This window comes from Coregonus clupeaformis, chromosome 23 (assembly GCF_020615455.1).
Source record: "Coregonus clupeaformis isolate EN_2021a chromosome 23, ASM2061545v1, whole genome shotgun sequence".
Classification (NCBI taxonomy): Eukaryota; Metazoa; Chordata; class Actinopteri; order Salmoniformes; family Salmonidae; genus Coregonus; species Coregonus clupeaformis.
The window spans coordinates 45,913,467-45,939,093 of NC_059214.1; the positions used below are offsets into that span (position 1 = coordinate 45,913,467).

The 25,627-nt window shown below is 48.1% G+C and overlaps 1 protein-coding gene across 2 annotated transcripts in view; it reads right to left on the reverse strand.

The window, feature by feature from the left end:
• The window catches only part of fhl2a (four and a half LIM domains 2a), a 19,449-nt gene extending 10,622 nt beyond the window's left edge, over positions 1–8,827 (reverse strand). Inside the window, exon 1 of one of the 2 annotated variants that reach the window (XM_041843921.1) lies at positions 8,731–8,827. The gene's annotated coding sequence lies outside the window, so the exon portion shown is untranslated. Of the gene's footprint in view, positions 1–2,241; positions 2,374–8,730 lie in introns of those variants that run through there. The other variant, XM_041843922.2, reaches the window with a different exon arrangement.
• Positions 8,828–25,627: the final 16,800 nt, after the last annotated feature.

The following is a 25,627-nucleotide window of genomic DNA, read 5'->3' on the forward strand; positions in this document are numbered from 1 at the left end:
CACTGCTATTAGCCTATACAAACGCATTACATTTTTGTCATTTAGCAGACGCTCTTATCCAGAGCAACTTACAGTTAGTGAGTGCATACATTATTATTTTTATTTTTCATACTGGCCCCCCGTGGGAATCGAACCCACAACCCTGGCGTTGCAAACGCCATGCTCTACCTGAGCTACATCCCTGCCGGCTATTCCCTCCCCTACCCTGGACGACGCTGGGCCAATTGTGCGCCGCCCCATGGGTCTCCCGGTTACGGCCAGCTACGACAGAGCCTGGATTCGAACCAGGATCTCTAGTGGCACAGTGCCTTAGACCACTGCGCCACTCGGGAGATACGTTGAATAACATATTCACTACATGGAACAACAGATAGTCCCACTGCTATTAGCCTATACAAACGCATTGAATAACATATTCACTACATGGAACAACAGATAGTCCCCCCCCAAAACATCTAAAGAAAGTTTATTCGGAAGTGTCTGTCCTACATCTGAGAGATATAAGAAAGATCAGGAAATTATATATATATTTTTTTACATATATTTACTCCTTATTTTTGGCACTAAACAGTCTCCATATATACTTCCATAACTGTTACCGGGGGACCTTCAGACGAGAATTGTGAGGCCTGTGGGCAACCTACAGCAAAACAACCCACATGTATGTGTTCATATTAGTGTGTAGCCCAAACTGTTCGGACGCTACAGACAGAAGTTGGCAGATCGGCTGTCCTGAATTCAGACGAGTCCCAAGACGCTTGTGGGGTTCGTAGTGCAAAATGGAGAACACCGTCGTGTTCGTGAGAGTCTCATCTTTCCATAGAGGGGACGATCGACGCTACAGATGATTTTGTGAGAAGACCGATTTTCAGGATGTCTCATGGTCTGACAAACACCGCTCTAGCTCTTTCACCTTTCACCACAGATGCGGAAGTGCAACATCAGTGGATGCGGTGGATTGAGACGCATCCAATGCAAAAAACAGATATCTCTAGCTGAAACTGATAGATTTATATGGGGATATTTGTATTATGCTAATTAGATTCCCGCCAGGGCACGGACATCGACTCTAGTGGGATAAAGGGTTCATTCAAGTTATGTTCAAGAACCTAGATCCATGGCCTGCATACTGTACATACGGGACATTTGTAAGTAGGTTTTTAAGAGTCCAACTAGATAAACAGAAGCCAGCTTGTAAAAGCCAAGTGTGTCTGTTGGCCTTGTCTGTGTCAGTGTTTATACAGAGATATCCGCTTCCTGACACTGAGTAGGAACAGAGAGGATTCATCCTCCTCACAATCAGTCTGTTATAGTAAATGAGAACTGGATCTCAATTCACTTGCCTGTCACTGCAATGAATATAATATCCACAAAGTGCATTTACCTCCGTACCTTCAGGCTCTGATCAGTCCCTACACCCAAACGAGGGCATTGCGTTCATCCACCTCTGGCCTGCTGGCCCCCCTACCTCTGCGGAAGCACAGTTCCCGCTCAGCCCAGTCAAAACTGTTCGCTGCTCTGGCACCCCAATGGTGGAACAAGCTCCCTCACGACGCCAGGACAGCAGAGTCACTCACCACCTTCCAGAGACACTTGAAACCCCACCTCTTTAAGGAATACCTGGGATAGGATAAAGTAATCCTTCTACCCCCCCTTACCCCACCCCCAAAAATAAAATAAAATAAAAACAAATACATATTGTAAAGTGGTTGTCCCACTGGCTATAAGGTGAATGCACCAATTTGTAAGTCGCTCTGGATAAGAGCGTCTGCTAAATGACGTAAATGTAACTGTAAATGTACAAAAGTGGAGGGAACACAATATAGCACAATAGAGATCTCTGATAAGACATTGAGGAAATCACAATACACATCTGCCTGTCATCTTTTGAGCCAGTGTTATATTGCCGACAGTTGTAGTATCAAGTATGTCTCTCTAGAGGGTTTAGTCTTTGACCTCTGTGTGTCTATCAGCAGCCACTCTTTTGTCTGTTGCTGTGACAGCTGCAGGGTGACAGATGAGAGGGGTATTATTAATAGCTCTATCTATCAACCGTACTTAGAGAGGGACAGGGGACCTTCGCCCCTGCGCATACCAACACTCACTATGTCACCCTGCAGTCAGTCATCCATCACCTCGCCTCCAGCTGTCAGCATCACAACGTACCACAACACAGCTCAGCTTCCCACAGTGTGTGTGTGTGTGTGTGTGTGACGGCACACTGGAAAAATGTCTACTCACGCTTTGCAGCTGTTAGCAGTCCAGCCCCTGATAGAGCCCCTGGTTATCCCTCTCTGTGCATGGCCTGTCACTCTGTTGACCAGTGGTGTGTGTGTGTGTGTGTGTGTGTGTGTGTGTGTGTGTGTGTGTGTGTGTGTGTGTGTGTGTGTGTGTGTGTGTGTGTGTGTGTATCTGTACGCATGTGTGGCCGGCTGCCTCTGGAATTCCCCAGTGTCCCAAGCACACAACGCTGCATACCCCTCTCCTCTACACTTCTCACCACTTTCCTCTCGCTCTCATTCTTCCCTCTCTCTTTCTCTCTAAGTTCTGACCTACTCCCCTCTGCCCACTGATTCTACCGTCATGGTTTGACCATATAAGGAGGCAAAGGAAAAACAGGAGAACTTGAGAATGTCCACCCCTCACTCTCCTAAATTCCTTATCTCTTCCCCTCTTATTCTTATTCACCCTCTCATCTCTCTCCTCTCTCTCTCTCTCTCTCTCTCTCTCTCTCTCTCTCTCTCTCTCTCTCTCTCTCTATTCTCCCCTCTCTCCCTGTCCCCAACTCTCTCTCTCTCTCTCTCTCTCTCTCTCTCTCTCTCTCTCTCTCTCTCTATTCTCCCCTCTCTCCCTGTCCCCAACTCCCTCGCTCTCTTTTTCTCTCTATTTGCATTTCATCATTACCTCATTCGGTCCCCCTCTCTAGACTAAACCCCCTGTAATATCATGGTATGTTCCTCATGTATTACAGTCTTTGTGTATAAGATCCTCAGATATACCACTTCTTACTCAAGTATAGGGGTCCAAACTAAGACTGCATAAGTTAAAGGGCTAGAGAAGGGTCTTGGTGTACTGGTCCAAATTAGATCGAAACAAGAAGTCAGAGGAATTTTCTGTTCTCTGTCTTCAAGTTGAAAGAGGAATAGAAATACTATCCTATCTACCAGTAATAATGACTCTCCCTCTTCAATCCCTTTTCCCAAAGTCTCTCCATCGCTGTTGCTCTTCCTCTCCTCTACTTCTCCTCCTCATCCATCCTTCTCTCTCTCTCTCTCTCTCTCTCTCTCTCTCTCTCTCTCTCTCGCTCGCACTCTCTCGCTCGCTCGCACTCTCTCGCTCTCTCTCTCTCTCTCTCTCTCACTCTCTCTCTCTCTCTCTCTCTCTCTCTCTCTCTCTCGCTCTCACTCTCACTCTCACTCTCACTCGCTCTCTCACTCTCTCTCGCTCTCTTGAGCTATCTCTCTCGTGCGCTCTCTCTCTCTCGCCCTCTCTCTCTCTCTCTGTCTCTCTCTCTCTCTAACTCACCTAGCTTAAATCAGGGTTAATCTTGGTCCTAAAATAAAAAATATAAACTGAACCCTGATAAAATCTCCAGCTATTTTAAAAAGGCGGGCAGCTGTTGGAGACTGGGCTCTGTGTTCTCTTTGATGTCACCCATCCCAGTGACCGCTAATGGCTAAAGACAGACACCAACGACCTGACTAATACACACACACATGCATGCATGCACACGTGCACAGAATTAATACCTCAATGTGGAAGAAAAGAGGGTATTTATTCACTCTGAACTTTTATCAGACATGTACATTACTTTACTTCTACTTGTAATACAAGTGCCATACGATGTATGTACAAGTGTGCCGAACTCCTGGAATGTACATGCAGTGTCATGATTCGATACGTGGCTCTGAGGTATGATGAAATGCAGGTTTTATCTAGTTGTAGTGAAGCAATGTTTTTCTGAGTGGATGATTGAATCAAGTATTTTTCTGTCGATGATTGGATCATATGTTTGCAAAGAGATTGAGTGATGTCTGTGCTGTGGTCACGTGTGGTTTTGCCCTAATTGTGTTATGCAATGCTGGAGAACCCATCTGAATCTTAGTGCTGCGCTCGCACGCATGCACACATACTAATTTATTGTAATTTATTCTGTACATAATGTTTCTGCCACCGTCTGTTATGACCAAAAAGAGCTTCTGGATATCAGGACAGCGATTACTCACCTCGTATTGGACGAATATTTTTTCTTCAACGAGTCGGACGCAAAGGATATCCTACAGACACCCGACAAGGCCCAAATCCCTGTCATTCGCATGAGAAAGAGACAGAGATATCGGGGATGTAGGTCGGGGTGCCTTGTAAGGATCCGACGGCGAGCGAGTAAACTGCCTCTTCCATCAATCCTATTAGCCAATGTTCAATCATTTGAAAACAAATTGGATGACCTAAGATTAATGTTATCCTACCAACGGGTCATTAAAAAACTGTAATATCTTATGTTTCACAGAGTCGTGGCTGAACGACGACATGGATAACATACAACTGGCGGGATATACAACTGGCCCTGTGTAGCTCAGTTGGTAGAGCATGGCGCTTGCAATGTCAGGGTTGTGGGTTCGATTCCCACGGGGGGCCAGTATGAAAAAATATATGTACTAACTGTAAGTCACTCTGCATAAGAGTGTCTGCTAAATGACTAAAATGTAAAATATACGCTACATCGGCAGGATAGAACGGCTGACTCCGGTAAGACAAGGGGTGGCGGTCTGTGTATATTTGTAAACAACAGCTGGTGCATAAAATCTAATATTAAGGAAGTCTTGAGGTTTTGCTCACCTGAGGTAGAGTATCTCATGATAAGCTGTAGACCACACTATTTACCAAGAGAGTTTTCATCTATATTTTTCATAACTGTCTATTTACCACCACAAACCGATGCTGGCACTAAGATTGCACTCAATGAGCTGTATAAGGCCGTAAGTAAACAGGAAAACGCTCATCCAGAGGCAGCGCTCCTAGTGACTTGGGACTTTAATGCAGGGAAACTTAAATCCGTTCTACCTCATTTCTACCAGCTTGTTAAATGTGCAACCAGAGGAAAAAAAAACTCTAGACCACCTTTACTCCACACACAGAGACGCGTACAAAGCTCTCCCTCGCCCTCCGTTTGGCAAATCTGACCATAACTCTATCCTCCTGATTCCTGCTTATAAGCAAAAACTAAAGCAGGAAGCACCAGTGACTCGTTTAACAGTGGTAGGCCTGATCACCGACAATGATGAGACAGCCTATAGGGAGGAGGTCAGAGACCTGGCCGTGTGGTGCCAGGATAACAACCTCTCCCTCAACGTGATCAAGACAAAGGAGATGATTGTGGACTACAGGAAAAAAAAAAGTACTGAGCACGCCCCCATTCTCATCGACGGGGCTGTAGTGGAACAGGTTGAGAGCTTCAAGTTCCTTGGTGTCCACATCACCAACAAACTATCATGGTCCAAACACACCAAGACAGCCGTGAAGAGGGCATGACAAAGCCTATTCCCCCTCAGGAGACTGAAAATACTTGGCATGGGTCCTCAGATCCTCAAAAAGTTATACAGCTGCACCATCGAGACCATCCTGACTGGTTGCATTACCGCCTGGTATGGCAACAGCTCGGCCTCCGACTGCAAGGCACTACAAAGGGTAGTGCGTACGGCCCAGTACATCACTGGGGCCAAGCTTCCTGCCATCCAGGACCTCTATACCAGGCGGTGTCAGAGGAAGGCCCTAAAATTTGTCAAAGACTCCAGCCACCCTAGTCATTAACTGTTCTCTCTGCTACCTCACGGCAAGCGGTACCGGAGCGTCAAGTCTAGGTCCAAAAGGCTTCTTAACAGCTTCTATCCCCAAGCCATAAGACTCCTGAACAGCTAATCATGGCTACCAGGACTATTTGCATTGCCCCCCCCACCCCTCTTTTACGCTGCTGCTACTCTCTGTTTATTATTTATGCATAGTCACTTTAACTCTATCCACATGTACATATTACCTCAATTACCTCGACTAACCTGTGCCCCCGCACATTGACTCTGTACCGGTACCCTCCTGTATATATAGCCTCCCTACTGTTATTTTATTTTACTCCTGTTATTATTTTATTTTTTATTTCTTATTTTATTTTATTTATTTTTTACTTATCTATGTTTTACTTAACACTTTTTTCTTTTCTTAAAAACTGCATTGTTGGTTAAGGGCTTGTAAGTAAGCATTTCACTGTAATGTCTACACCTGTTGTATTCGGCGTATGTGGCAAATAAAATTTTATTTTATTTTATTTGAATTATGAAGACGTCTTATGACTTTTACAAACCTGAGCAGTTGAACTCATTACTCTATCACCTTACTTTAAAAGTTAAAATGTCTTCTTTAATTTTTCACTATCATAATTAAACCTGTAATTAGTTTGACTTGAGATAAGTTAAATATATTTACTGAGCAAGACAATTCTCCCTCCTCACCCATCCATCCTCTCTCCTCCCCTCAACACCACAACCCTTCCTCCCTCCCCTCCCCTCCCCTCCCCTCCCCTCCCCTCCCCTCCCCTCAACACCACAACCCTCCCTCCTCACCCATCCATCACCTCTCCTCTCTCCTCCCCTCAACACCACAACCCTCCCTCCTCACCCATCCATCATCTCTCCTCTCTCCTCCCCTCAACACCACAACCCTCCCTCCTCACCCATCCATCATCTATCCTCTCCCCTCCCCTCAACACTACAAACCTCCCTCCTCACCCATCCATCACCTCTCCTCTCTCCTCCCCTCAACACCGCAACCCTCCCTCCTCACCCATCCATCATCTCTCCTCTCTCCTCCCCTCAACACCACAACCCTCCCTCCTCACCCATCCATCATCTCTCCTCTCCGCTCCCCTCAACACTACAACCCTCCCTCCTCACCCATCCATCATCTCTCCTCTCTCCTCCCCTCAACACCACAACCCTCCCTCCTCACCCATCCATCCTCTCTCCTCCCCTCCCCTCCCCTCAACACCACAACCCTCCCTCCTCACCCATCCATCCTCTCTCCTCCCCTCCCCTCCCTCCCCTCCCTCCCTCCCCCTCCCCTCCCCCTCAACACCACAACCCTCCCTCCTCACCCATCCATCCTCTCTCCTCCCCTCAACACTACAACCTTCCCTCCTCACCCATCCATCCTGTCCCCTCCCTCCTTCTCTAATCCAAATCCGCCACTTCCCAATTTTACCCCTGGAGTACCCACACCTGACCCCTGACCCCTGCTGTCTCTCTTAACAGGGGATCTATCTCACTCAGATGGAGGCTTGAGCCACAATGGCGGGAGTGGCCCACAGTGACATGAGTCTCTAATGATAGCCTGTGCCCTCAGAGGAAACTGGAATGCTTTTAAGAGCCACAATAGAGGGGCTAGACAGGTGCTCAAAATAGCTCAGTGTTTCAACGACAAACTACTACAGAAATGCACCGTCCCTCAAACGTACAGGCCTACTCACATTTAGCCTACCCGATGAGCTGAGTGGGCAGGGTTTGCACTTTTGGGACTATTCCATTGGCTCCATCCAGCCAGGACGGCACTGAACGCTATCTCTCAGCCTAAAGGGGTGGAACTCTGTTCCCCCAAATGTACCCCCCTTTGCCCACACCACTACCCACTCCTAACCATAACTATAGGGTATAGATAATTGGAATATAGGGTATAATATGCTCTGTGCCTATCTGCCCTGTCTGTCAGCACATAACCAGGCACACTGATAAAACCTCCACTTATCCTCCTGCATTAGATATTACAGTATAGCATAGACAGCCTCTGTCACACACACACACACACACGCGCGCGCATGCTTACATGCGCAAACACAGACACGCACGCACACATTCACACACACACACGCATGCATACATTGACTAATGGATCTTGTATCTGCATTGTGACAATGTAAACCTGCTGAAATGATCACCTTGCCTTGCTAAATAATAGCTTTTAAAACAAAGTCCACCACATCCATAATAATTTCCTCTCCAAGGCACAGTGAATGCAGGACAGTAGAGTCAGGCTTTCTAAGGACAGAAACACATCTTTGAGATAGCTAATTTGATCATGCATGTAATCTGTATCAAAGAGAAATAGTTGATACTGACTGAAGCTCAACTGATTACCTCTGATTCAAAGTGACAGTGACACGTTTCTTTAAAAAAAAGTATATCAAGCCACAGTTGAGTTAGTCAGTGGTGAAATTAGGTAGAATGGCATGAATGAAAGGTTCAGTCATAGTGTTCAAGGCCTGAATAACCAAAATCAGAGAGAGAGAAAGAGATGAAGGGAGAGAGAGAGAGAGAGCGAGGGAGAGGCAGGGAGAGCGAGGGAGAGAGAGAGAGAGCGAGGGAGAGGCAGGGAGAGCGAGGGAGAGCGAGGGAGAGAGAGAGAGAGTTTTGTGGAGGGTGACCGTTTCAGGTGGTAGAGAAGAAGAGGTAACGTGATGGATGGATGGAGACGGGTTGAGTTGAATGGTGGAAAGGTGGAAAGAAAGAGAAGATGATTAAGTAGAGGTAAGAGCTCAGGTGGAGAGAGGGAATGGACATGTGAGAGGATGAGTGGAATAAAATGTTTCTGTCCTAGAGAAGGAGAAAAAAAGAGAGGGAATGGTAGAAGAAGTGGTGAAGAAGGGATGGATGGATGGGCAGAGGAGTGGACAGTGCTGAATCTTACCTTTCTGTCTGTGGAGGGTGTGTGTCTGTGAGGAGTCTGCTCAGACTGAGACGGGCGACGGAGGGCGAGCTGTAGTCACTCCTGATTGGATTACCCCACCCATAGACGATTAATTGGGGAGCGGGTGAGGAGGGGGGTGGGAGGGGACAGGGGGACTGTTTTTTTGAGATGGGCTATAAATACAATGGCCCTACAGAGATAAAACCCACTCACCCTCTCTCTCTCTCTCTCTCTCTCTCTCTCTCTCTCTCTCTCTCTCTCTCTCTCTCTCACACACACACTCAGTCACTCAGTCACTCAGCCACACCAACTGCCCTGTGGCCTTGTAAGGCATTGCATTGTAGTTCACTAACCACACACAACTACTAACTACAATGATGAGGAGATCAACTACTAATGGATTTCAGTGTCTATAGTTTCTTCTCTCACCCTGTATCCCCCTCTGTATCCCTGTATCCCCCTCTGTATCCCGTATCCCCCTCTCTCCCCCTGTATCCCCCTCTCCCCCTGTATCCCCCTCTATCTCCCCGTATCCCTGTATCCCCCTCTCTCTCCCTGTATCCGCCTCTCTCTCCCCGCATCCTCCTTTTTCTCTCCCTCTATCCCTGCATCCTCCTCTCTCTCTCTCTCTCTCCCTTTATCCCTGCATCCTCCTCTCTCTCTCTCCCTCTATCCCTGCATCCTCCTCTCTCTCTCTCTCCCTCTATCCCTGCATCCTCCTCTCTCTCTCCCTCTATCTCTGCATCCTCCTCTCTCTCTCCCTCTATCCCTGCATCCTCCTCTCTCTCTCTCCCTCTATCCCTGCATCCTCCTCTCTCTCTACCCCTCTATCCCTGCATCCTCCTCTCTCTCTCCCTCTATCCCTGCATCCTCCTCTCTCTCTCCTCTATCACTGCATCCTCCTCTCTCTCTCTCCCTCTATCCCTGCATCCTCTTCCTCTCTCTCTCTCCCTCTATCCCTGCATCCTCCTCTCTCTCTCTCTCCCTCTATCCCTGCATCCTCCTCTCTCTCTCCCTCTATCCCTGCATCCTCCTCTCTCTCTCTCCCTCTATCCCTGCATCCTCCTCTCTCTCTACCCCTCTATCCCTGCATCCTCCTCTCTCTCTCTCCCTCTATCCCTGCATCCTCCTCTCTCTCTCCCTCTATCACTGCATCCTCCTCTCTCTCTCTCCCTCTATCCCTGCATCCTCCTCTCTCTCTCTCTCTCCCTCTATCCCTGCATCCTCCTCTCTCTCTCTCTCCCTCTATCCCTGCATCCTCCTCTCTCTCTCTCTCTCTCTATCCCTGCATCCTCCTCTCTCTCTCTCCCTCTATCCCTGCATCCCCCTCTCTCTCTCCCCCTCTATCTCTGCATCCTCCTCTCTCTCTCCCTTTATCTCTGCATCCTCCTCTCTCTCTCCCTCTATCCCTGCATCCTCCTCTCTCTCCCTCTATCCCTGCATCCTCCTCTCTCTCTCTCCCTCTATCCCTGCATCCTGCTCTCTCTCTCCCTCTATCCCTGCATCCTCCTCTCTCTCTCCCTCTATCTCTGCATCCTCCTCTCTCTCTCCCTCTATCCCTGCATCCTCCTCTCTCTCCCTCTATCCCTGCATCCTCCTCTCTCTCTCTCCCTCTATCCCTGCATCCTGCTCTCTCTCTCTCCCTCTATCCCTGCATCCTCCTCTCTCTCCCTCTATCCCTGCATCCTCCTCTCTCTCTCTCTCTCTCTCTATCCCTGCATCCTCCTCTCTCTCTCTCCCTCTATCCCTGCATCCTCCTCTCTCTCTACCCCTCTATCTCTGCATCCTCCTCTCTCTCTCCCTCTATCTCTGCATCCTCCTCTCTCTCTCCCTCTATCCCTGCATCCTCCTCTCTCTCCCTCTATCCCTGCATCCTCCTCTCTCTCTCTCTCCCTCTATCCCTGCATCCTCCTCTCTCTCTCTCTCTCTATCCCTGCATCCTCCTCTCTCTCTCTCCCTCTATCCCTGCATCCTCCTCTCTCTCTACCCCTCTATCTCTGCATCCTCCTCTCTCTCTCCCTCTATCTCTGCATCCTCCTCTCTCTCTCCCTCTATCCCTGCATCCTCCTCTCTCTCCCTCTATCCCTGCATCCTCCTCTCTCTCTCTCCCTCTATCCCTGCATCCTGCTCTCTCTCTCTCCCTCTATCCCCGCATCCTCCTCTCTCTCTCCCTCTATCTCTGCATCCTCCTCTCTCTCTCCCTCTATCCCTGCATCCTCCTCTCTCTCCCTCTATCCCTGCATCCTCCTCTCTCTCTCTCCCTCTATCCCTGCATCCTGCTCTCTCTCTCTCCCTCTATCCCTGCATCCTCCTCTCTCTCTCCCTCTATCCCTGCATCCTCCTTTCTCTCTCTCTCTCTATCCCTGCATCCTCCTCTCTCTCTCTCCCTCTATCCCTGCATCCTCCTCTCTCTCTACCCCTCTATCTCTGCATCCTCCTCTCTCTCTCCCTCTATCTCTGCATCCTCCTCTCTCTCTCCCTCTATCCCTGCATCCTCCTCTCTCTCCCTCTATCCCTGCATCCTCCTCTCTCTCTCTCCCTCTATCCCTGCATTATGCTCTCTCTCTCTCTCTCTCTATCCCTGCATCCTGCTCTCTCTCTCTCCCTCTATCCCTGCATCCTGCTCTCTCTCTCTCCCTATATCCCTGCATCCTCCTCTCTCTCTCCCTCTATCTCTGCATCCTCCTCTCTCTCTCCCTCTATCCCTGCATCCTCCTCTCTCTCCCTCTATCCCTGCATCCTCCTCTCTCTCTCTCCCTCTATCCCTGCATCCTCCTCTCTCTCTACCCCTCTATCCCTGCATCATCCTCTCTCTCTCTCCCTCTATCCCTGCATCCTCCTCTCTCTCTCTCCCTCTATCCCTGCATCCTCCTCTCTCTCTCTCCCTCTATTCCTGCATCCTCCTCTCTCTCTCTCCCTTTATCCCTGCATCCTCCTCTCTCTCTCTCTCTCTATCCCTGCATCCTCCTCTCTCTCTCTCCCTCTATCCCTGCATCCTCCTCTCTCTCTCTCACTCTATCCCTGCATCCTCCTCTCTCTCTCTCTCCCTCTATCCCTGCATCCTCCTCTCTCTCTCTCTCCCTCTATCCCTGCATCCTCCTCTCTCTCTCCCTCTATCCCTGCATCCTCCTCTCTCTCTCTCTCCCTCTATCCCTGCATCCTCCTCTCTCTCTCTCCCTCTATCCCTGTATCCTTCTCTCTCTCTCTCCCTCTATCTCTGTATATATCAGATCTAGCAGATCCAGCCCTTACCATTCCCTCCCTTTTTTAATATTCTGATCCAGTAACCCTACGATCAACTCTCTCCATATCTCCCTCAATCCATCCCTCCATCCCATTTTCCCTTTTCCCTGCCTCATTCTAATCCCAACATTCTTTCATCCCTCCACTAACTCTGTATCCCATTTTTCACAGAGAGGAAGGCCAGGAATAACAAATATCCCAGGATTGTTTCGGAATCCCAGTTCACAGACCTTCCTACATTTTTGTTTTGTTTTAGTGTTGTTTTCACAAAGAACAATCTTGTCATGAGACGTTTTTCATTCGTTTTGTGCCCAGATTGCAACAGTACAGTCATTTAAACAGTTTAGTCTTGCTTCTATCCCCAAGTACATAATGTTGTGTAATATTACCACACACACACACACACACACACACACACACACACACACACACACACACACACACACTTTACTGTTGTGTATCCCATGACGTTGTGGCTCTTTGATGTGAGGCTAAGATGGAAAGTATGCCATGGGTTAAATGTTATAGAGCACCGTCCTACTCTAAGATAGCTTTCAGAGAATCTTTCTATGTCCTCCTCTGCCCTATCTCTCCCTATCCATCCATCTCTCATCCTCTCTCACATTCCCTGCCACTTTCTTTCTCTCTCTCTCTCTCTCTCTCTCTCTCTCTCTCTCTCTCTCTCTCTCTCTCTCTCTCTCTCTCTCTCTCTCTCTCTCTCTCTCTCTCTCTCTCTCTCTCTCTCTCTCTCTCTCTGTCTCTGTCTCTCTCTCCCTCTCTCTCTCTCTCTCTCTCTCTCTCTCTCTCTCTCTCTCTCTCTCTCTCTCTCTCTCTCTCTCTCTCTCTCTCTCTCTCTCTTTCTCTCCATATGATGATAGCAGGTTTTCCTGGTCACTGTCCAGAAGGGAGGGAATGTGTCAGAGACCCCCTTGTGTGACTCAAGTGCTCTATTTGTAAACTAGTGTAAAGCGTGTGGCACTTATAGATGTTAATCAACAGGAGGTATGTGTGTGTGTTGAGTATGGCCAACAGTATCACTGATTGACCGTGGGAGCGTATCAGAGAGGTAACGTGGTGTGTGTGTGTGTTGAGTAAGGCCAACAGTATCACTGATTGACCGTGGGAGCGTATCAGAGTGGTAACGTGGTGTGTGTGTGTGATGGGAGCGTATCGGAGAGGAAATGTGTAGTGTGTGCTGAGATTCAGCTGTGAATTAGACAATAATGCTGATAATCACTGTGATGTGTGGAATTAATGTCAAACCGACATTGCTGCCAATGCCAGCATGCTTGTATTGACATATTATATTGACATTATATTATATTGACACAATTCATCTCGCTGTCACTCCCAACCCCCAGCCCTGGCCCTGGCCCCAGCCCCAACCCCAAACCCAGCCCCAAACCCAGCCCTTGGCCCCAGCCCAAAGCTCCAGCCCCGGCCCCAGCCAGCCCTTGACCCCCTTCCCAACCCCTCAACTCCCCATCTCCACCCCATCTCTTCACTATTGCCCAGCCCAATGCGTCCTCGTTCCAGCCATCATTCCCTCCCCCCACCTTCCCTTTCCCCCATGATACTCAACACCCCCCCAACCCCCCATCCGATCCCTGGGCCCCCAGCCCAGCCGATAAGCCCAGCCGGGGGGATAACGCTGCAGCTGTCTGGGCATTACCAGGGTCCATGGTGCTGTTAAAGCCTGGTGCTTACCGATGCCGCAAATACAGCCAGGACAGAAAGGTCAGGTCGCCCAGCCCCCGTCATCACCAGACCACCGTTAATCATTTCCTCCCAACAGGCCCATTGAGCCGGACCCTCCCTGGGTAACACCAGAGCCCAGCTGATCCCCTGGAAGGGGAACCTTTCCAACCTTTGAACCGGCCAGAGCTCCAGTACACTGACATGGATCCCTTCCCAGAGATTGCTTTGATGGACCGGCCGTGACACAAGGTCACAAGGAGGAGGGACCCAAATGAGCAATCAGAGGTAACGGAAATTGAGGGCGTCATTTTGGAGAACATTGAGAGGGCTGGTGTGGATGCAGGCTTTTGTACTAGCAAAGCAGTAACATACATAGTTCTACTAATCAATTAGTCTTCAATCAAGGCTTTGATGTATTACAGCTTGGCTGGAGCAAAAGCCTGCACCCAAACCAAGCTCTCACCTTCACCAAGCCAGCACCTACACCAGCCCTAACAGTGTAAGATTGCCCTCCCCTGACCTCTGTGAAGAATCTGGCATGCTTATCACTCTATGTAAAGTTTTATGTAGCCATGGCTAACAGTGTTTCATGGTAGTCGGCATGCAAGCTACAAAACAAACCCTCATGATCAGGTGTGTCAATCAGAGGGGGAATAAATGGAACAGTATCGAACGCGTCCAACATATGGAAAACACGTTTGACACGATTCCATTTATTCGATTCCAGCCATTGCAATGAGCCCGTCCTCCTATAGCTCCTCCCACCAGCCTCCTCTGGAGTCAATGCATACTGAGCATGTTATCCACCTTTCGCTTCATGACATAGCTACATGTTGTTCTCTCTGTACAAACATGTCTCTTAAAAACACTCTGATTAAATAAAATAATCAGGCTAGGTATATTAGATTTTATATTATACTGAACAAAAATATAAACGCAACATGTAAAGTGTTGGTCCCATGTTTCATGAGCTGAAATAAAAGATCCCAGAAATTTTCCATATGCACAAAAAGCTTATTTCTCTCCAATTTTGTCCACAAATCTGTTTCCATCCCTGTTTGTGAGTATTTCTCACTTGCGAAGATAATCCATCCACCTGACAGGCCACTCTAAAATGTGAATTTTTGTCAAACAACACAATGCCACAGATGTCTTAAGTTTTGAGGGAGCGTGCAATTGGCATGCTGACTGCAGGAATGTCCACCAGAGCTGTTGCCAGAGAATTGAATGTTAATTTCTCTACCATAAGCCACCTCCAACATCGTTTTAGAGCATTTGGCAGTACGTCCAACCGGCCTCACAACCGCAGACCATGTGTAACCACGCCAGCCCAGGATCTCCACATCCGGCTTCTTCACCTGCGGGAACGTCTGAGACCAGCCACCCGGACAGCTGATGAAACTGTGGGTTTACACAAACGAAATTCTGCACAAGCTGTCAGAAACCATCTTAGGGAAGCTCATCTCCGTGCTCGTCGTCCTCACCAGGGTCTTGACCTGACTGCAGTTCGGCGTCGTAACCAACTTCAGTGGGCAAATGCTCACCTTATGGCCACTGGTACACTGGAGAAGTGTGCTCTACACGGATGAATCCCTGTTTCAACTGTACCGGGCAGATGGCAGACAGTGTGTATGGCATCATGTAGGCGAGCGGTTTGCTGATGTCAACGTTGTCAACAGAGTGCCCCATGGTGGCGGTGAGGTTATGGTATGGGCAGGCATAAGGTACAGACAATGAACACAATTGCATTTTATTGATGGCAATTTGAATGCACAGAGATACCGTGACGAGATCCTGAGGCCCATGGTCGTGCCATTCATCCGCCGCCATCACCTCATGTTTCAGCATGATAATGCACTGCCCCATGTCGCAAGGATCTGTACACAATTCCTGGTTTTCTGATCCACGCACCTACCTTTTTTTTAAAGGTATCTGCGACCAACAGATGCATATCTGTATTCCCAGTCATGTGAAATCCATAGATTAGGGCCTAATTTATTTATTTTAATTGACTGATTTCCTTATATGAACTGTAACTCAGTAAAATCTTTGTATTTGTTGCATGTTGCGTTTATATCTTTGTCACGATGGAAGAGGTCAATATGGCCACCTCATATGACTGCCATAATTGAATGTAACTTGATTTAGTTTTATCTGTAAGAATGTGTGCCATATATAAACAATTGAATCATCCTGTTTCCAAGGAGAACTCCTAATCATCCTACAAGCACAACACAAACAAACTAATGTGACAATTAATGAATGAATGAATGAATGAATGAATGAATGAATGCATTATGGAACTTGCTCTAAATGTCCCTAATAGAAATTCTCTACATGTAGATTTGAATGATATCCTTATTTATTTATTTATATTATTTTAAATTTTTTTATTTAACCTTTATTTAACCAGGTAAGCCAGTTGAGAACAAGTTCTCATTTACAACTGCGACCTGGCCAAGATAAAGAAAAGCAGTGCGATAAAAACAACAACACAGAGTTACATCATGGGGTAAAACAAACAGTCCAAAATACAATAGAAAATATATATACAGTGTGTGCAAATGTAGTAAATTATGGAGGTAAGGCAATAAATAGGCCATAGTGCAAAATAGTAACAATTTTGTATTAACACTGGAATGATAGATGTGCAAAAGATGATGTGCAAATAGAGATACTGGGGTGCAAATGAGCAATATAAATAACAATATAGGGATGAGGTAGTTGGTAGGGCTAATTTCAGAATGGCTGTGTACAGGTGCAGTGATCGGTAAGCTGCTTTGACAACTGATGCTTCAAGTTAGTGAGGGAGATAAGAGTCTCCAGCTTCAGAGATTTTTGCAGTTCGTTCCAGTCATTGGCAGCAGAGAACTGGAAGGAATGGCGGCCAAAGGAGGTGTTGGCTTTGGGGATGACCAGTGAGATATACCTGCTGGAGCGCATACTACGGGTGGGTGTTGCTATGGTGACCAGTGAGCTAAGATAAGGCGGGGATTTGCCTAGCAGTGATTTATAGTGAATGGGTGGTTGTATGTATGCTGTAAATAAACTGTGCTTTCAGGGTTGACCACAACAGAGAGGACATCAACCCTGAAATGGGTATACCCAAGAGGATACTCGTATATCATATACACACATCTCCATATCTCTTTTCTAGTCAATCCTGTTGTTGTGACGCTGCAGTAAAGTGATGGAGGTCTATGAGGCAGCAAAGCCCTGGTCATTTAACCCAATGTTGTGTTCCCTGCCTTAAATCCCTGGACAGGTTGGTGGAATGGTTCCCCCAGCCTGCTATCGTTGGTTTGGAAACCACGCGGCTGCTAATTACTGTAGGTGTGTTCCCTTTGTCAGACTCAAGGAAGAGGTCCACATGTATTACAACATCTGTCTATCCTCTGTCTATCTCCCTGTATCTCCTCTCCTCTCATTTCTCCTTTTCTCCTGTCCTTCTTTCTCCCTTTATCTATCCCTTTCCCCTGCCCCAGTCCTTCTCTCTCTCCCCTGTCCCCTGCCCCAGTCCTTCTCTCTCTCCCCTGTCCCCTGCCCCAGTCCTTCTCTCTCTCCCCTGTCCCCTGCCCCAGTCCTTCTCTCTCTCCCCTGCCCCCTGCCCCAGTCCTTCTCTCTCTCCCCTGCCACCTGCCCCAGTCCTTCTCTCTCTCCCCTGCCACCTGCCCCAGTCCTTCTCTCTCTCCCCTGCCACCTGCCCCAGTCCTTCTCTCTCTCCCCTGCCCCCTGCCCCAGTCCTCCTCTCTCTCCCCTGCCCCCTGCCCCAGTCCTTCTCTCTCTCCCCTGCCACCTGCCCCAGTCCTTCTCTCTCTCCCCTGCCCCATGCCCCAGTTCTTCTCTCTCTCCCCTGCCACCTGCCCCAGTCCTTCTCTCTCTCCCCTGCCCCCTGCCCCAGTCCTCCTCTCTCTCCCCTGCCACCTGCCACAGTCCTTCTCTCTCTCCCCTGCCACCTGCCCCAGTCCTTCTCTCTCTCTCCTGTCCCCTGCCCCAGTCCTTCTCTCTCTCCCCTGCCACCTGCCCCAGTCCTTCTCTCTCTCCCCTGCCCCCTGCCCCAGTCCTTCTCTCTCTCCCCTGCCCCCCTGCCCCAGTCCTTCTCTCTCTCCCCTGCCCCCTGCCCCAGTCCTTCTCTCTCTCCCCTGCCACCTGCCCCAGTCCTTCTCTCTCTCCCCTGCCCCCTGCCCCAGTCCTTCTCTCTCTCTCTCCCCTGTCCCAGACCCCAGCTCTCTCTCTCATCCTTGCCCCAGTCCCTCTCTTTCCCCTGTCCCAGACCCCAGTCCCCAACCCTCTGTCTGGGCCAGCAGGACTACAGCACTGCCATCCCATCTGACCCATCTGTCTGGTCCAGAGGGTAACCAGGCCCCTCCGCTTCAGCCTGCGTTTATCTTACTAATTCTGTCTGCTGGGAGGCGAGGACAGCTGGGTCGGTGACATGCGGGGAATGGGTCCAATGCAGAGGATATGGATCCCCCAAAGCTATGGCTGTGATTAGAGAAGGAGGAGGAGGGCTGGATGAGAGAGAGAAGCAGGGGACTGGACAGGGGGTGCAGGGCACCATTTATTGTGCCTGTCATCAAATGACTACTCCTCTTAACTCCCCTGCTATTTTAGTGGAGTGTGTGGAGGATGGTCTGGGGGGTTGGTGATGGAGGGATAGTTTTGGCCTCAGACCACCCCTCCTCATTATAATATGTTTCTTCGTGTTCTTGTGATGTGATATCAGCACGTCATTTGAGACTGAAACATAAGAGCCACCGTATTGTTGTTGCTTGAGAGTCTTACCCAACAGAAAATCAATGACAGAGGAGATACTGTAGACTGTGGTCCGGGAGGTCTGCTGCTGATCACATTAAGTCTTCCTGTCCATTGGAAGTAAAAACACCACCATAAAGGTCACCATTGATTAGGATCACCACCCTAATTATTGGTCAGTCATGGGGGAGAGGTCAAATGGAAAGGCAACATACAGTAACATAGCTTCTAGAACCTTTTTTCTTCCAAGAAAATAGATTTGAGCCCGTTCAGGAGAGAACATCTGATTTCCAGGCGATTTCAGACTGAACCTGCTTACTATCCCCCTGAGCACAAATTGGTTGAATCAATGTTGTTTACACGTCATTTCAACCCAAAATAATAAAATGTGATTTCACCTTTTTTTCACCCAACTTTTAACCTAAACCAAATGATATGGTGACATTTGTTGATGAATTCACAATAGTTGAAAACTCAACCAAATGTAAATCAAAACTGGACTTTGAACTCACGTCTGTGCCCAGTGGGACGGTACTGTTGTACTCCTCCTCACAACGGCACATTTATTTTGATGGGAAGCACTCACTCACTGACTAGGGGCAGTATTCTGACTCCAATTTTCTTGAAAGTCTCCCATAGATGTTGATTAACGATTTCCAAGAAAGTCAGAATCAGCCCCCAGGACATAACAAAGGCTGTCTTCTAGGGTTATACTGTTGACTGACACTGCTTTTCTTAACTAAGTAACTTTCCCACTCAGTTCAACTCATTTTGATTTCATGCTTTTCAGAGTTGCCATCCATTCTTCAAGAGAGGCCTAGTCTTGATAATTATATTACAGGTCTCAGGTGCTTCTCATATATGTGGCTGTGTCAATGTAATCTAGGGCAATCTAATTAGTGTGTCTGTTAAACTGGACCAGGTCAAAGGACATTTAGTAAGTGGGCCAGAAGCAACACAGACACATGCACAGCCAGTGGGGTATATAAACTTCACTTATTTTCCATTGATTGACTCCAATCAGTCCTTTCTCGATTTGATGAATGAATAACTTGTTCTTTGCGGAAATATTACAGTTGATAATATTGGTCTTGGTGTAATCAGATATGCAATATTATCCATCCTCGAGGACCAATTTTAGATAAAGACTTCCATGAATGAGCGTTTTGTTTGAGCAACTAGACTTTTAAGAGAGCCTTTTACCATGCACTTTAGATTCCAAATTCCTACATAATTTGTCTTTAACTTTTATTTATCCAGGCAAGTCAATTAAGAACAAATGCTTTCTTACTTACAATGATGTCCTGAAACAGACATACATTCACATGATCCTATTGGTTGCTTCATATGTGTACACAGCCACACCATGTGGGCGTATAGCCTCTGCAACCAGAGGAGCTCACTGACACTAGAGCCCAAATTTAACTGGTATTTTCCCTCTGCGCAAGGCCAGCCATGGGATCCCCTCCTGCACACCCACAGAGGGGCAGAGACGGCAGGTGATAATTTGAGGCCATCCTTGGAGATGGGGGTTACGGAATGGGGTGTGTGGGGTGGGGTGCAATACTGATGGATGGGATTTGGATCCCACTGCGTCATAACTGTAGCCTTCTTGCTGGGTGAGTTGTGTCTTCTAAAGTGAGCGTAGAGGCAGGATATCTACCTGGCTTCTACTAGGACCGGGGTAGACCCATAGACCTCAGAACAGGAATAGGACCGGGGTAGACCCATAGACCTCAGAACAGGAATAGGACCGGGTAGACCCATAGACCTCAGAACAGGAATAGGACCGGGTAGACCCATAGACCTCAGAACAGGAATAGGACCGGGGTAGACCCATAGACCTCAGAACAGGAATAGGACCGGGGTAGACCCATAGACCTCAGAACAGGAATAGGACCGGGGTAGACCCATAGACCTCAGAACAGGAATAGGACCGGGGTAGACCCATAGACCTCAGAACAGGAATAGGACCGGGGTAGACCCATAGACCTCAGAACAGGAATAGGACCGGGTAGACCCATAGACCTCAGAACAGGAATAGGACCGGGGTAGACCCATAGACCTCAGAACAGGAATAGGACCGGGGTAGACCCATAGACCTCAGAACAGGAATAGGACCGGGGTAGACCCATAGACCTCAGAACAAGAATAGGACCGGGGTAGACCCATAGACCTCAGAACAGGAATAGGACCGGGGTAGACCCATAGACCTCAGAACAGGAATAGGACCGGGGTAGACCCATAGACCTCAGAACAGGAATAGGACCGGGGTAGACCCATAGACCTCAGAACAGGAATAGGACCGGGGTAGACCCATAGACCTCAGAACAGGAATAGGACCGGGTAGACCCATAGACCTCAAAACAGGAATAGGACCGGGGTAGACCCATAGACCTCAGAACAGGAATAGGACCGGGGTAGACCCATAGACCTCAGAACAGGAATAGGACCGGGGTAGACCCATAGACCTCAGAACAGGAATAGGACCGGGTAGATCCATAGACCTCAGAACAGGAATAGGACCGGGTAGACCCATAGACCTCAGAATAGGAATAGGACCGGGGTAGACCCATAGACCTCAGAACAGGAATAGGACCGGGGTAGACCCATAGACCTCAGAACAGGAATAGGACCGGGGTAGACCCATAGACCTCAGAACAGGAATAGGACCGGGTAGACCCATAGACCTCAGAACAGGAATAGGACCGGGTAGACCCATAGACCTCAGAACAGGAATAGGACCGGGTAGACCCATAGACCTCAGAACAGGAATAGGACCGGGGTAGACCCATAGACCTCAGAACAGGAATAGGACCGGGTAGACCCATAGACCTCAGAACAGGAATAGGACCGGGGTAGACCCATAGACCTCAGAACAGGAATAGGACCGGGGTAGACCCATAGACCTCAGAACAGGAATAGGACCGGGGTAGACCCATAGACCTCAGAACAGGAATAGGACCGGGTAGACCCATAGACCTCAGAACAGGAATAGGACCGGGTAGACCCATAGACCTCAGAACAGGAATAGGACTGGGGTAGACCCATAGACCTCAGAACAGGAATAGGACCGGGGTAGACCCATAGACCTCAGAACAGGAATAGGACCGGGGTAGACCCATAGACCTCAGAACAAGAATAGGACCGGGGTAGACCCATAGACCTCAGAACAGGAATAGGACCGGGGTAGACCCATAGACCTCAGAACAGGAATAGGACCGGGGTAGACCCATAGACCTCAGAAAAGGAATAGGACCGGGGTAGACCCATAGACCTCAGAACAGGAATAGGACCGGGGTAGACCCATAGACCTCAGAACAGGAATAGGACCGGGTAGACCCATAGACCTCAAAACAGGAATAGGACCGGGGGTAGACCCATAGACCTCAGAACAGGAATAGGACCGGGGTAGACCCATAGACCTCAGAACAGGAATAGGACCGGGGTAGACCCATAGACCTCAGAACAGGAATAGGACCGGGGTAGACCCATAGACCTCAGAACAGGAATAGGACCGGGTAGACCCATAGACCTCAGAATAGGAATAGGACCGGGGTAGACCCATAGACCTCAGAACAGGAATAGGACCGGGGTAGACCCATAGACCTCAGAACAGGAATAGGACCGGGGTAGACCCATAGACCTCAGAACAGGAATAGGACCGGGGTAGACCCATAGACCTCAGAACAGGAATAGGACCGGGGTAGACCCATAGACCTCAGAACAGGAATAGGACCGGGGTAGACCCATAGACCTCAGAACAGGAATAGGACCGGGGTAGACCCATAGACCTCAGAACAGGAATAGGACCGGGGTAGACCCATAGACCTCAGAACAGGAATAGGACCGGGGTAGACCCATAGACCTCAGAACAGGAATAGGACCGGGGTAGACCCATAGACCTCAGAACAGGAATAGGACCGGGGTAGACCCATAGACCTCAGAACAGGAATAGGACCGGGGTAGACCCATAGACCTCAGAACAGGAATAGGACCGGGGTAGACCCATAGACCTCAGAACAGGAATAGGACCGGGTAGACCCATAGACCTCAGAACAGGAATAGGACCGGGGTAGACCCATAGACCTCAGAACAGGAATAGGACCGGGGTAGACCCATAGACCTCAGAACAGGAATAGGACCGGGGTAGACCCATAGACCTCAGAACAGGAATAGGACCGGGGTAGACCCATAGACCTCAGAACAGGAAAAGGACAGGGGTAGACCCATAGACCTCAGAAAAGGAATAGGACCGGGGTAGACCCATAGACCTCAGAACAGGAATAGGACCGGGGTAGACCCATAGACCTCAGAAAATGAATAGGACCGGGGTAGACCCTTAGACCTCAGAACAGGAATAGGACAGGGGTAGACCCATAGACCTCAGAACAGGAATAGGACCGGGGTAGACCCATAGACCTCAGAACAGGAATAGGACCGGGGTAGACCCATAGACCTCAGAACAGGAATAGGACCGGGGTAGACCCATAGACCTCAGAACAGGAATAGGACCGGGGGTAGACCCATAGACCTCAGAACAGGAATAGGACCGGGGTAGACCCATAGACCTCAGAACAGGAATAGGACCGGGTAGACCCATAGACCTCAGAACAAGAATAGGACCGGGGTAGACCCATAGACCTCAGAACAGGAATAGGACCAGGGTAGACCCATAGACCTCAGAACAGGAATAGGACCGGGGTAGACCCATAGACCTCAGAACAGGAATAGGACCGGGGTAGACCCATAGACCTCAGAACAGGAATAGGACCGGGTAGACCCATAGACCTCAAAACAGGAATAGGACCGGGGTAGACCCATAGACCTCAGAACAGGAATAGGACCGGGGTAGACCCATAGACCTCAGAACAGGAATAGGACCGGGGTAGACCCATAGACCTCAGAACAGGAATAGGACCGGGGTAGACCCATAGACCTCAGAACAGGAATAGGACTGGGGTAGACCCATAGACCTCAGAACAGGAATAGGACCGGGGTAGACCCATAGACCTCAGAACAGGAATAGGACCAGGGTAGACCCATAGACCTCAGAACAGGAATAGAACCGGGATAGACCCATAGACCTCAGAACAGGAATAGGACTGAGGTAGACCCATAGACATCAGAACAGGAATAGGACCGGGGTAGACCCATAGACATCCGAACAGGAATAGGACCGGGGTAGACCCATAGACCTCAGAACAGGAATAGGACCGGGGTAGACCCATATACCTCAGAACAGGAATAGGACTGGGGTAGACCCATAGACCTCAGAACAGGAATAGGACCGGGGTAGACCCATAGACCTCAGAACAGGAATAGGACCGGGTAGACCCATAGACATCAGAACAGGAATTGGACCGGGGTAGACCCATAGACCTCAGAACAGGAATAGGACAGGGGTAGACCCATAGACCTCAGAACAGGAATAGGACCGGGGTAGACCCATAGACCTCAGAACAGGAATAGGACCGGGGTAGACCCATAGACCTCAGAACAGGAATAGGACCGGGGTAGACCCATAGACCTCAGAACAGGAATAGGACCGGGGTAGACCCATAGACCTCAGAACAGGAATAGGACCGGGGTAGACCCATAGACCTCAGAACAGGAATAGGATGGTGGTACTGTAAGATAGAGAAGAGGGAGGGGGGTTGATGTTTTACTTAAGGAGGTATTTCACGCCATTTTATTCTCCTCCATACCCATATACATCCCCATTCTCCATCGCTGTACTGACGACAGGTCTGAGGGGAGCTATGCATTTACACAATATTTTGGTCTCTTTTGATGTGTAGCTCATAGTGGATATTGTAGTCAAAGTCCAGGCTGTCACATAGGGCCACACAAATGTTCCTCTCCTATCTCATTACATTTACATTTACATCATTTAGCAGACGCTCTTATCCAGAGCGACTTACAAATTGGTGCATTCAACTTATGATAGCCAGTGGGACAACCACTTTTATTTTTTATTTTTTATTTTTTTGGGGGTGGGGGAAGAAGGATTACTTTATACTATTCCAGGTACTCATGACAGAATTAAACACTCCTATTGCTACACACTGTTGACTGTTTGTAGGTAAACCGTTTTTCAGTTCCATTTTAATTACATAAACTTGAACTGCTCCTGATAGTGGCATGCTCCAATTTAGTGCACACTATCACAAACCAGAACAGTCCTGAGACGTTGCATTGATCACGAGTTAACTTTACTGATAAAGGTTTAAAACAAAGAAAAGAGAGGTTCTAAATCTCTGAATCAGAGCAATCAAGTACAGTATGTTACTAATCTAAGCTTCGCCCAGTAATGTTTTTTCTTTTTCTTTTTCTTGAGGGATTGGAAGTACCCATCAGATATCAGTCCTATGGTTTTCTTTCCTGAGTTGATTGTACTGTATGTATTTTGGCCGAGCCCATAGATGTGGTATGATACCTTATACAATAGAATTCACTTGGTGACCTGCCAATAGACATTCTTTAGTTGGAACACTATTCAATTACCAAATTAAATCTTCAGCTAAATTTAATTTTACCCGGTCCTTCCCTAACTAATGATTCAGGGAACTGCAGTACCAAGTAATTGTGAGAAGGGTCGTTCCATGAAATGACTGCCTTTTGCATCCCTTTGATATTGTATTCCTTTCCTGCAGTCAAATGACCAAATCGCCCTGTAGTGGCCTCATGGGTGTAAAGTAATTCATATTTTTCATAATTTCATAATTAATTAAAAATACAAATAAATGCAGAAAATCCGGTGTTTCTATGTCAAACGGTTTTGTTATATTTCTGTTTTCTGTGATGTATAAAAGTGTAATATTGGGATGCAAACTCCAAATGGAATACATTTCAACTATATCCGACATGATACAGCTGTCTTCTTTTTTTAAGCTCATAACCATGTGTGTGAGGTATATACTTTTGTTTAAAAGTAGATTTGTTTAAGACTACCAAGAAACAATCTGTATCACCCCAATTTACCCCACTGCAGTAAAAGGTTTTAAGTAGAAATTGTACACCAACACTGCATTATAAAAGCCTGTTATATTAAATGAAGTGTCAATTAATATAAACCACATGAATAATTAAATAAATCTGATTTTAAATATGAATAAAGACTTGCTAAATACATGCCCCTCCTTGCACCCTCTGTGACTTCTAGGAAGATTTTAACCCACTTCACCCAAGTTTTCACCAT